Raw genomic sequence first — 14,698 nt, 5'->3', positions numbered from 1 at the left:
GTAGCAAGATTAGCAATTATTACAATAATCGTTCTGTTACAAGATAAAAATACTAAAGACAGTAAAGATGCATTATTTTTTGTATATACTTTGTTACTAGAGATCCGGCACATATAAAAACTTGCGAAAAAAAAGATATCAGCCGAATGATTATTATGTAGCACAGTAAAGAATGAAATACCTTTTATCAACCGTCACAGTGATTGACGTTTTTGTCGATCGAGATCAAGGACATTTTTTATTGTGATGATTTTGGAGGTGTCCGTTTTTCTTAGCAGAATACGCCCCGAAGCCGTCCAGGAGTGTTTATAATCGTTTTCTTTTGAAAATAGATATTTCTTTTGAATTTAAGTATAATTTTGTTCGAAATTGGAATTAATGTGTTAAGAATTTGTACCGTATTACCACTACAGCCCAACAAATAAATATATTGGAGATAAATGGTTATTTTTTTCCGTAAATATTATATGACAAACAAATTATTTTAAATTAAAAAACTTTTTAATTTATTCATTCATTTCTATTTTCTTCCTCAATTTTTTTTTTGATCTTTTGCTCTTTTGCTTTTTGCTCTTTCGGAAAAATTCCTTAAAATTTTCGTCTTTTTCACGCGAGCATGTTTCTTTCAAAATAGATTTACCTTAGCTCTACATAGAAAAAAAGCACGCTGAAGAAAAAAAAATCCTCAGGGCCTATGTCTTCTTCGGGGTTGCTGTCTGGTAGGTAGTTTTAGGGAAAGAAAGTTCTGGAAAGGAAAAAGGTATGAGGGGTGGGTAGGAGTCTGGGGGTCAATATGTCCAGGAGTGATGGACGTATGAATATATTCCTCCCATTGCGGTGCAAGGAGAAAAGTTAAAAGTTCTCCCTCAAACAGTCTCTACCGATCCAGCCCGCTATTCAGTAGGTGAGCAAATACATTTGCTGCCAAGACCTATAAAAAACCTCACCAATTAACCCGGAAACCCCTGCTAAGTCACAAAACGTAGCGAACCACTTAGGGTGACATATGATAGGGGTGTTGGTTATCCTATAATTGGTTCCCATACTCGCCTCCTAAATTTATAGTACTTATATAAATATGTTGATGATGCGGTGCTGATTGCTAATAGTCTGGATGATCTACAGTCTCTCGTGTCTAGGATGAACAAATTATGAATGAAGAATGAGTTAATGATGAATGTAAGTAAGTCTAAAGTAATGGTGTTTGAAAGAGAGAGTACGAAAACAGTGTGCAATATAGTCGTGAATGAGGAATACTTGGAGCAGGTGGATGAGTTTGTGTATTTAGGAAGTGTGTATAGGAGAGATGGGAAGGCTGACTGAGATATTGAAAGAAGGGTAAATGCAGGTAACTCCATTAATGTAGGACTGAACGCAGTTGGCGCTAACAAAAAAATATCTAAAGAACCATGTTGGCAGTCCATAATGGAGTGCTGTTACCTAACCTGATGTATGGAAGTGAGGCATGGAACTGGCACAGAAAGGATGAAAGTAAAATGAATGCTGTTGAAATGAGATCCCTGATGCGTATGTGTGGTAAAACCATGTATGTTCGTATGAGGAATATGGGATTCGCTAGGAGTGCAAGTCTGATGTAACCGTAATAAGTAAGATTAAGAAAGGGACGCTTAGATGGTTTGGGCATGTAGAACGAATGAGCAAAGAAAGGAGTGTAAGGACAATACATGATGCAAATGCAAATGGTAGCATAAGTCGGGGACGCACGAGGAAGACATGGCACAATGAAGTAAATCAGAAACTCAAGTCGGGCCATGTGAAGAGTCAAAATAATAGTAGAGTATGTATGAATGTAAATGAGGCAAGAATTATGTGCCAAGACCGAGTTGTTTGGCGGTCCGTCTTCTTTGCCTACCCCTGCGGGGAAACGTTGTGATGGTTTGTTAGTTAGTTATATAAATATACATATCTACCCCATTAAACAAAATGCATTGTTGCTAATTGATATGGTTGATCTTTCCTTAACTTTCGTATGACGGGTTGTTTGATTCAATAGTTCATCAAATTTTTAAGTTGATTTTCAAGATCTGTGAAGGTTCTCACAGTTTCTGTTATTATTTTAGTTTTGTGAAACAATTGGCCAATAATGATATATTGTCAAAACTTGAATAGAAGCTTCACGGAACTTGAAAATCAGCTTTGAAATTTGTAGAATTGTTCAAATTTCAATGTTAAATTAAAGATGAAAGTTCTGTTATTATTTCATCGTGGACCGTTTTTTTCACAGTACTTGTAACAGAACTTGAATAGGACTTTCCGAAACTTGTTCAAATTCTTTTAACCAACCCGTCCTAAATTACGGTTAACGATGATTTTAGTAAATACTAATAAGTAATAATCACACGGAGAAAAATGATTATTGTTGATTTATTAAAATCCTGTAAAAAACGTGATCCTAACAAACTATAAGTACATCACAAAAACTATCAGTAAAACAAATTCGTGTTTTACTTACAGTTTTTTAGGGAACTTGTTAATTCGTTTGTTAAAGGCCTACACAAGACTACTAATAATTTTATTAGATTTTTTATAAATTGGCAATATTTTATACCGGTAAGTTTTCTCATCTCTTATTTGCTAATCAATTAATCCGTGGTTTGATTAATGATTATAGGAATATCGATAAGGACATTAACGATTGATTTATTGAAATCGTAACTCAATTGTTATTTGTAAAAGCCCAATATTGACACGACCAAAGATACACCTAGTGGTATGCATTGTAGTATAAAGATGGACTGTTCTAATCGCTTCGTTTAATCTTTGCCCGTCCCGAAGACTCGTCTCCCGTGTTATGTGTAGGAAGGAGGGAGGGGAGAGGGGAAGGGGAGAAAAGAGATGGGTAGGGAAAGGTCCGAGGGACCCTCTCCGAGCAGATATTAATTACCGCCCTCGCCGCACAAAGGGCGAAGGTAAAATAAGAGTGAAAATGTTTACGTCCTCTCTGAAACCGCCATGTAATCGCTGATCGTTCCACCCGGAGATTATTGAATATACAGGATATGGTCTGCCTACGTGGTCGAGGGGTTGGTCTATCGACTAGAAATCACTGGCGTGCGCAAGTAAATTTTATGTTATCAATATGTGTTATTTCAAAACTAATCATTAATCAAGGTTTATTTGCGGCACGTTCCAGAGTAGAACATTATCACAGAATCGCCCTGGTGTAAGACCAACATTCAGAATTTAAACGTTGCTAGAAATGGCTTTAAACGTGTTTGGTGACCAGTTCTGAATAGCTAGGTACTTCTCCACCTTCGGCTTACCATCTCGTTCCCCTCCCAACTCCCTCCAGCCTCACAACCTACTCCATTTGGGGATGACATGGTAAGGCTCCAGTTGGTTGAGAGCAGTTCGGACTCTTGCGCGGTATTCACACAAATAAGATTCTTGTTTAGTGTACTGGAATGATAAAAAACGTAATGATGTTACTATTTATTGTAATCAAGTTTAATTTTTAAGCTACATTTTATTATTTTTATTTATAATTAATATTGTTTATTTACATTTATTATTTAACTAAAACTTCAGCTAGATTAATAAAAAACAAATTTATCAGAGTATGCAGGTATTTCTTGAACAGATTACTTTGATAACTGCATCCTTCAATATAAAACAATGAATTTCACAAAAAAAACGATTTTCCATCTTGATTTATCTCTTCGGGGAAAAATATCAGATAAAAGCTGCCACAAGCAAAATGAACTTTCTCCTAACTTCTACGTAGCAAAGACTTTAAACTTTAAGTCACACCTTAGAACTATTGCGGGATTTTGTTAGAAGTGAGATTACAGATAAAATAAGACAGAGTTTAAAACGGTCTCACACATTTGGAGAACCTTAATCTCACACTTTTGTGAAATTTATATATTATTGGAGCAGACCAGTGAAAAATCGTGGGATATTATAATTGCATGATGTATGAATCTGGCAGCATTTTTAAAATATTTACCTCCGGACCGTCGGATTGACCATCCATTGTTAACAGTCAGATTTCCATATCTAAAGCACAGACGCAATGTGGGCACGTGGAGTCTGTTCTACAGGTATTTTAATGGAGCCTGCTCGAAGGAGCTAGCATCATTGATCCCCAGTGTACCGGTGCACATGAACACTCGTTCTAGGTTGATGTTGGCTTCACGTGAACGGGCCGTTTCTTAAACATGTTTTTGTATAAACGGCTCGCATGTAAAACGAGATACCGGTATCTGTTTCCTCCTTCATATAATCCGGGCCTCTTCATGACCCCGCACTAACTCGTTAATTATTATTAAACCAAATTTGGTTCCAAACATCATATGCTGTTATGAATGCAGGTAACCAATATTGTACCAGAGCGACCATACATTATTAATATTTAGCTAGATATCTCTCTTCCTTTCATGCGAACCTTTGTATTTGTTTATGTCTGAAAGAGAACAAAATGACTTTCCTTATGGCCTTTTACAATAGGCTTATACCTACAAACTATTATGTTTCCATTTGCTTTTTGCTTGCTTTTATATATCAAATGGTGAAGGTTATGTTATATTATTGCAAGCCATATTTTGTTTAAAGTTTTTGTTTTTATTTTCTGTTTTTGTTTATGTATTTTGTTACAGATGACACACATAAACTTCACTTTGACTTTGGTTCAAGATTTTGCTTATGATAGCCTGCGATAAGCGAGCCCTAAGGGTCTGAGACAGAGGTGTGAAATCGTCGAATCACGACAATAGAAAGAATTTTATTTTTTTATTTTTTTTGCTGGATTTTATTTAGGTATTGGAGCCAGGAAGGAGTCTGATAGGGTCGAGAGGATGCACTAGGTGGCATGAAAGGCTGGGAGGTGACTGGAGAGACTAGGGTAGACTAGGATGAGGTGATTTTGCACAGCGGTGCTGCCAAGGTCTGTTATCTATGTGAGGATGTTGTGTCGGCACTCTTTATTGGCAGCAGACACATGTCAGCGCTATATTAGCGGCGGACACATGCCTGAGCGGATGACGAGCCTCGTGCTGTCACAGTTGGTGGACGGGGTAGTCTCTCTCCCTGCAGCAGCTGGTACAGTTCCTTCGCTACCTAGGACTCTTGCAGCAGAGTCTCCATCTTCTGTCTTTGTCGAGCGTCACAGCGGTGCTGCCAAGGTTTGTTGTCTTTGTGAGGATGTTGTGTCGGCGCTCTTTATTGGCAGCAGACACAAGTCAGCGCTATATTGGCGGCAGACACATGCCTGAACGGATGACGAACCTTGTGCTGGCACAGTTGGTCTAAATAACAAATGTAGATCCTAGGAAATAAACTGTACAGCGCCCTTGAGGTGATTTTTCACAAAAACGGCGCTCTACAAATTATCCAATTATTATTATTATTATTATTATTTTAATATTCTATACTTATAATCTTCACAATATTTTTTTATATTAACTATTTGAAATATGTATGTAAAATGGCAAACCGAACGCCCTCGATTTAACAGGCCACGATAACCAGTCAAACGCTCTATATTCTTATTTTTGTACAAGAGGTTTATACCTACAAATAATTGTTGTATGCATTTACTATTTACTCGCTGTTATAATATGTCAAATGGTTAAAAGTATTATTACTGTTACTATTGTGAACTTACAATCTTCAGAATATTTTTCTTAAGAACTATGTATGTAAAAGCCCAATGGGCGTATAAAAAAATAAATAAATAAAATATTTTTACTCGATTCAAAGGAAATTATCCTAAAAAATGACAAAGTGTATGAATACAAATTTGTAATATTGAAATATCTCTAAAATTTATTACATTTTCAATGTCGCTTGGGACTTATATGAGAACATATTTTAAATAATAAAGGGTTAATAAATAGAAATTTCGTATTAAAAACATATATATGTCATTATTTTTTTCTAAAAGCTGTGTGCAGGGATACTGGAGGGTCTAAGTAGTACATAATAATTAAATATAGTTTTGTTTTTTTTAAAGAGTCTAAACGTATACGACGAAGGAGATAAACAATCAGTTTCTTTATACCGTCGTTGGGAAAGTAACAATGACATTTTTTTATTAGAATTGCATTTATTTTGCCGACTAATAAATTAGAGAGAAGATCGGAACCGTTCGAATGAACACCGTTAATAAGTTTTAAATATAATTAGTGAATGAGATTGAGATATGTTAAAAATTTTAATAAAACAAATAAACATTGGAAAAAAGAATAATCAATTTATAAATAATGTTGGTACCTGCTTCACCGCTTGTCTGATATTGATTATTGATTATATAGATTTATTTCTATTAATTTTACGCATAGTGGAGAAATATTAGACATTACTTTCTTATTTATTTATTTATTTCACGCCTATTAAGGCTTTTACATACATATATATATAAAAAATATTTATGAAATTATACATGAAAATAGTGCAGGCGACTTTTTAAAACAATTGCAGAAAAATAAATATAAAGTCAAAATATCACTGAACTTGATCTACACAGCATGTAGGCACAAAACATAAGAAATCCAAAATATTTTTTCTGTTTCAGTTGACAAAATTATTGTGTTAGTCAAATCAAATTAAATACCTTTATTAAAATATTCCACTACTTGATGAAAAAAACTTCAACAGGGTATGCTTATATATTGAAATTGATGTACTAAATAAATCAACAACATCGTAGTATTTGTTTCCTAGCTGTTGAATCCGTCGCATAGGAGTGTGATATTGGGACTTTGATATAGAATTGCTACAATAATACGGTAGGTACTGTCTTGTAACCGACATGCTTGGAGTATGAAAAGAGATTACATATCAATGCACCAACAACCAAAATAAGTATGTTTATTATTGTTTTCATAAAAGTGTTTGGTAAACAATGGTGAGTTGCGACACGTGATATAAAAATGTGGAAATTAAAATTTATTGTTTACGTTATTTGTAATTTTTTTTACATACAATATAATATTATTTTTTTTTTAAATAAATTCTTATATTTTTTTATATAAAATTGTAAATTATCAGTTAGACAGCCCTGATATAATAAGGTAACATTCACTTTCATGTTCCTACCATTAGATCAAGGTTCCCTATTATGTATTACTGTAACGATCTTAGTACGGTTTCAGACTACAATTCTGTTATAAATAGATTACACATTACTGGTAACTCGATTAAAGCCTGTGATAGACCACGCTATAATTTCGAGGCTTGGACTATTTCAGTATATCGATCGCTATACATTCAAATTGGTGGTGTATGGCGGGCGATATGCTGAAATAGGCAAAGCCATGATGCTTATAGCGTAATGTGTCGCCTACCTTAACATTTTAGCAGTTCATTGATTAAGGCGATGCCATACGTAGTAATGCAAAATCATGTGTTTTTGGTTTGAAATTTTGGTCGCCTAGAAATGTTTCAGATGCTTCAATTAAATACTGCAAGTAGAATACAACTTGGCCTTTGAAATAATCGAGTATTTTTTAGATAAGTCTTTTTATAAGCCCAGAAAAAAATAATGTAAAGACCTATGCAAACTGCTTTAAAGTTCAAAATCTCCTACTTACGAAGCCTTTTTCGGTTATGATTTTATTGTATAATGTGGAAAATTAAGTTATAGTAATATCACAATATGAGCAACAATTTCCGCTTCTTGTGTGGCTTCTCAATTCAGTCATGTATTAAGAACGCCATGCGATCAATTACTATTATAGCACGGTCGGTCGATAAAACCCTGTCAATACGAAGTTGACTGAATTCTTCATCTCTTTTGGTTTGAATTTTTTTTGACAAAGAAATTTTTTATAAGCTCCAATTAAATACTTCAAGTAGAACAATCGAGTATTTTTTGATAAGATAATTTTTATAAGCTCAGAAAATATATATTATGAATCCTATAAAAAACTGCTTTGAAGATCAAAATATCTTACTTACGAAGCTGTTTTTGGTTATGGTTTTATTGTATAATGTGGCAAATTAAGTTCTTTAGAAAATGATCGTAAAACGTTATAATATTTGGGCCTGAACCTCCCCAAAAGAAATTAAAAGACATTTTTTGACGATTTTTTTTTCTTGTTCAAATCAAAACGGGCGGCGTGTGATAAACGTGAATTTAAACCTTGTCGCTCTCTACATAAGGAGTGTTATTGTAAGCGGCCCAATTCAAAACATTACATGAGATGGTGCATCCGACATATTCCGACAGCCATTTACCCCGCCTAATTTAGCGCGCCTTTTTGGGTGTCAGATAAACTTCAGTTAATTATCAATATACACAAAATTTTGATCGATGTCGTTCGATATGCAACATTACTGTTTTTTTAAAGAACAGAGACGGACTAACGAAGCTCTTAGAATTGAAAGCAGTCGTATAAGCGATCAATTGAATTGAACAAAAGGAACGGATTTCAAAATGGTGTTTGGAATATAATGAGTTACGGCTTTTAAGTATCAAAAATAACTGTTCGACTGCCAATATATAATAAAGTGAGAATTTAAATTCAATATTGTCTATTTATTCATATGTTCAGTTTAACGCTTAACGATAAGGAACTTTGATCCATAGAGATTATATAAGTACAAATATCTGACGTGTCGACAAATATCGCAGTCTTTTCTGTAGGCCTTTTTAAGATCTTATGAGGTTCTTGATCTCTTGATCAGATCTCAAGATCTCTTGATCACCAGCGTTAGCAATGTAGTGCCCGGAAATATATTTTTACGACTTGATAGTAAAACTTCGACTTCTCTCTACTTTCTATAAATAAAATATGCATATGTGTAAATAATAGTAAAATTCTCTAAATCTGTTGCGTAGCCTAGAAGAGCTAAGCGCACAAACAGACAGACGCGGATAGCAACTTTATTTTATACTATTTAGAGATATCCGCTATTGTTGCTATTGTATGGCGATTTCTTAATGACTTCATTGTCAATATTGGCTTGGCTATCGTTACGTGCAACGAACGCAACCCCGCTCATGAAATCTATTTAAAAACGTCGTCAGTTAAGCCTATGGATCCGATATTGTTAAGTTATCCTTTTATTAGTAAGTGCATCACAAATATTAGGATTAACGCTAAAAATCACAAATTGTTTTAAAAGTGCAGGATTAACATTAACATTATATAAATCAATTGTGCGAAGTATTCTCGAATACGTATCAACAATTTGGTCTCCCAATTATAGGATTAAATCCATACAAATCCATACATCAGTTGATACGCCAAACATTTTATCCTAAATTAACATAAACATACCATCAAGAAAATCAACAAGGAGGATGAAAGACATTTTCTTTATTAAAGCCTACCACACAAATACAGGAAATTTCTCCCCTGTACCGCGAACATTAATAAATTATAACACTCTAACAATGAAATAGACATTTTTAATTACCAGTTTAAACACTTTACCAAAAAAAAACATTTTACCATAAATCATATCAAGGTGATATTGTGATGAAGCCCTTCATTTAAAGAGAAGCAATATTGTACCTACCTAATCAGTGTCTCACCAGTACAGGTGTGACAAAAACAAATAACATATTTGTATTTACCTTTTACCCATTCTCATTTGTCATTTACTTCTGCATATTTAGCTTCTTCATTTTGTTACTATTTTTGTAATTAATTATTTTTTTTATGCTTCCGATTTTGTTGTCCGGTTTAAATCTTGCCCATAGGAAAAACTAAACCCTTCCACTCACTTTTCCACAAATGATCAGCTAGTCAATCAACACTATGCAAGTGCATTATATAAGTAAAATAAATACAAAACAATACAAGAACAACAACACGTCAACTCACCAGAGATCAAATGGGAAAAAAAATTCACCGACTCCAGATATTTTCATATCAGAGGGTTCGGCTCGGTAGAACTTCTAACAGGGCCTATAAATCCTACTGATCCCTCAGTATAAATATAAAAAAATCTTTCGTAATCCTACATGTATTTAAAATGATTGATTTTTGAATTTTTATATATCATTTTTTGACAATATAATACGCCTAAATTTTGAATGAGAGAGCTAGGTATAATGCCAGTAGCCGAAATAACAAATAGTAATATTTTTTATAGTCTGAAAATGCCAAATTATTTTAATCTCATATTCTAAATCTGTGTATTTTCTTAATTTTTCATTAACAGATTTTTGAATGTTACAGGAATTAGGAATAGCGACATTAATGATATAAGTTATTTTTTTAAATTTTGTTATGTTAAACTATATCGGGTCTATTATGACTAATCGTTCGGTCTGTAAGTATAGTTTTATCATAATATATTTTATAAAATTCGTTTTCTAAAAATGAATTTGGTTCGTATTCATGATATGGTACTATATTACGGCAGTCAATCAAGTTATGTTTAATAACCAAATTTTGGTGAATTATTTTTAAAACTTGATTGTGCCTGAATGTATATTCGGACGGTGTTAATATAGATCATCCCGATATAATATCTTCTATATTTTCAGGAAGAGCCAAACATTTTCTACACAAATCATCAATTTGATTTGTATCTTTGATTATATGCTTTCTATAATTTTTAGTATTAATGACTCTATCCTGAATGGCAAGCATAAATCCTTCTATTTCTGCGCTCAACTCTCCAATACTCAACCATTTGTTTGACGAAAATTTGTCAACATACGTTTGGTTGAGATAGTTGAAGTGTTTTGCGTGTAAAATTTTATTTGACCAGGAATCTAATAATTCCTGGTTGGGATTTATAAAAATGTTGGCATTCTCATCGTATAAATTTAAAGGTGTAATATTTCTATCTGCCTTGCAAATTATTTTGTGCATTTTTGAGCTATGAGCTTTCCTATGGAAAAAAGTTCTTAGAATTTCTACCTGATTATGTTTCAAAGAAGTTATTTTGACTATACCTCTACCTCCTAAATTTCTAGGTAAATTAACTCTTTCTCTAGCTGAATTTCGATGATGGCAATTAAAATTTGTTAGCGTAGTTCTAATTAATCTTTCTAAGTTATCTAAATCTGTATTAGACCATTTAATTATGCCAAATGAGTACGTTAATAGAGGTTTTGTCCAAGTATTTATTGCTTTTACTAAATTTTTAGCAGATAGATTGCATTTTAAAATTTTCCTGATCCTTGTGATGAAGCCCTTCATTTAAAGAGAAGCAATATTGTACCTACCTAATCAGTGTCTCACCAGTACAGGTGTGACAAAAACAAATAACATATTTGTATTTACCTTTTACCCATTCTCATTTGTCATTTATTTCTGCATATTTAGCTTCTTCATTTTGTTACTATTTTTGTAATTAATTATTTTTTTTTATGCTTCCGATTTTGTTGTCCGGGTTAAATCTTCCCCATAGGAAAAACTAAACCCTTCCACTCACTTTTCCACAAATGATCAGCTAGTCAATCAACACTATGCAAGTGCATTATATAAGTAAAATAAATACAAAACAATACAAGAACAACAACACGTCAACTCACCAGAGATCAAATGGGAAAAAAAATTCACCGACTCCAGATATTTTCATATCAGAGGGTTCGGCTCGGTAGAACTTCTAACAGGGCCTATAAATCCTACTGATCCCTCAGTATAAATATAAAAAAATCTTTCGTAATCCTACATGTATTTAAAATGATTGATTTTTGAATTGAGGTTTTGTCCAAGTATTTATTGCTTTTACTAAATTTTTAGCAGATAGATTGCATTTTAAAATTTTCCTGATCCTAGTTTGAAATTTAAATTAATTTATTTAAACATTCATGTATATAAATTTTTGGGCACCATGCCTGTTTTATGTACTCCAATATAATAAAATTAAAAGATTAAAATAAAATAATAGTGCTATAATCCCTAGAGGCGCCTTGTCGATGGAATTGGTCAATTGAGAAAAAAATGTGTATAATTTTTAACGCTTGGAGTACATTTTGGTAATTTAAAAATGCTCATTTTTCCTCTGGCTGGATTCGGTAGGCGTGTCAATAAGCCTCCGTGATTGCCTATCTATCATTATAAAGATTCTGATTATGGAAACCGGGATCATTAAAGAACTCGTTAAAGAAAAATTCCCCCTTCTAACGATACCATAAATGATATTTCATGGATCTCTCTCTGAAATAACTTATAATAACGGCGGTGTCCCGTCGCAAGATCCCAGTTTGAAGATTTACTCATATTTTCCTCTTGTCTTTTACTCATTATTGTAAGGATTTTTTTCCCATTTGAGTAGGAAGAAGCTTGAACAGTTAAATACTTTAAAAACATTTTAAAGTAGGTTGATTGATTGATTGGAATAACTTTTGAAGGATAAACCTATCAATTCTATCATTGAAGCAGAATATAATACTGATAAATCTTTCTTAAATAGATCAAGATACATACAAATAAAAAGGTAACGGCTTCAACTTGGAATCAAACCCAGGATCTTTGTATTATCAATGGCCGAGTGGTGAGAGGCGTTGTCTTTGTATAGCAGAGATCCAGGGCTCGATTCCCAGTTTAGACCGATATCTTTTAATTTTTCTGTATCTTATTCTGTTTCATGTTTCATTTTGATTTCTCTAATGATATTATTATTTGATTTTGTCGTTTTTTAACAATCATCTTCAATGTATATTTTTCGTGATAAATATATTTTTTAAAAGTAAAAAATACTGCAAAGTGTTATCGTCACGTCGAAGTTCTGCTGTGCTATAAAATATAAGAATAATATAAAAAGGTTATACCATCATTGTAATATCTAATTATTGAAGAAGCATAAAATATTAATACATCTAAACGAAACATGAAAAACAATAAGACAAAGGAAATAAAAAAAAGATAACGTAAGCAACTGGGGTTTGAACACAGATATCCGTCTTATAAACACTGTGCTATTGAAACCTAATTATTTTTCTGTAATTTTATTCTCATGTCTCAATTTAAGTATTGACAATACTATCTTTAACTAAAGACAAACGACACATGAGGTCACAGTTCTGTAGTGTATGGATTATTATTGTGCCTTTATTGTGGCGTGTCGGGTAGTATGCAATAATACTCTCAGGCGATCTATTTACTGGTATTGAGGAGCTGCTTGTAGCAAAAGAGGGCACACAACTAACGTGCATCGCCTTTTATAAGATCTTGCAAGCATTCCATTTCGCTTGCACTCATCGCACAGTCATCACAAGTTCAATGATTAAAACTTTGTATAAGACAGTTGTCTTAGGTTCGATCCCCAGTTGCGACAGTAACATTTCTATTTTCTATTTCTTGTTCCGGTTCATGTTTCGTTCAGATTTATTAATATACTTTGCTTAGAAAAAAATAGTGATTGTTTGCAATGAAAATATTTAGTTTTCTAATTATTACAGGTTTCTGCGGGGATGGTTATTTTTGTAAATCTGTACGATGTTTTAGTAGGTACCTACTCGAAATATAAGCATTTGAAAATATTTTTTCTTCGTTTGTTAAACATGATTTCAGAAAGTAGGTACCTATCTACAGCTAAGCATTATTTTTTACTATAATTTTATGTTACGATTACGAAAATACTTATTACAAAATTGTGAAAAAGATCATATTTATCAGAAGTTCCTTATACTTGCATGAGCAAAGACGTAATTGTTGACGATTTTCTTACAGTAAAAGAGTATTTTTTCTAACGATTAAATAAAACAATTTCCGTAAATTCATCATTTATTTAGTTGTAATTTCTACGAAACTATCAATGAAATCTCTTTTCTTTATCTTTTTATATATTTTTTTCTTATAGATTAAGTTTAAATAAACGGATAAAAACAGCCTCATTATGGTTTCTTTATTTTACAATACTCACTCAGCAGTTTTGTTTTTCCTCCTTTTTCTCTGTTCCATCTCTCAGATATTCTCATTGTCATTCCAAAGGCGAGCTCCAACCTTTTAATGAACGCTTCGAATAAAGGCTCTGCCGGGAATTAAAAAAAATTACTGAAAAGAGGAATTAAGGAGCACTTCAAAATGGCACTGCCCTCCCCTGTGGTCATTCGAGGGAGGGGTAGGATGAAGTAATAACTCTTTGTGACTATTTGATTATTTTGTATACGGGATGTATCAGCACGTACCTGAAAGTCTTTAAGCAGTTATTTCTGAGATATTTGAAGTAAGAAATGTAGAAGACATTTTTCTGTCCGTTGACATATTTAGGCAAATAAAAACAAATATACAACAAAAAATATCACACGTTGCCACTGATAACACTGCCACACGACGCAACAGATCACGTGACACGTTATATATCTTTACTGGAGCCTTAGAACGTGCGTATCACGTGATTGATGCACTAGGATGTACTCAGTGGCAACGTGTGATGGCAAATATTTTTTTTGTTCACTACTATTCCATAGTCTCCGACCTACGTTGATAACACCCCTTTACACTTTTATGTGAATACCACACAAAAGTCCCAACTGTTTCCAACTGTAAGGAGCCAGTGAGGCCATGTCATCCCCATGAAGGGAAAAGATATGATGTAGTTGTTTAGTAATTTGGTAAACTAACTAACTAACTAACTAACCATCACGCCGTTTCCCCGCAGGGGTAGGCAGAGAGGACGGACCGCCAAACAGCTCGGTCTTGGCACACACTTCTTGCCTCATTCACATTCATACATCGTCTCATACATACTTTTCTATTATTCTGACTCTTGACATGGCCCGACTCGAGTATCTGATTCACTTGATCGTGCCATGTCTTCCTCGGGC

The sequence above is a fragment of the Hesperophylax consimilis genome, chromosome 24 (assembly GCF_061612785.1).
Source record: "Hesperophylax consimilis isolate HC1 chromosome 24, BYU_Hcon_1.0, whole genome shotgun sequence".
Lineage (NCBI taxonomy): Eukaryota > Metazoa > Arthropoda > Insecta > Trichoptera > Limnephilidae > Hesperophylax > Hesperophylax consimilis.
Note: the sequence above shows the minus strand (reverse complement) of the source record.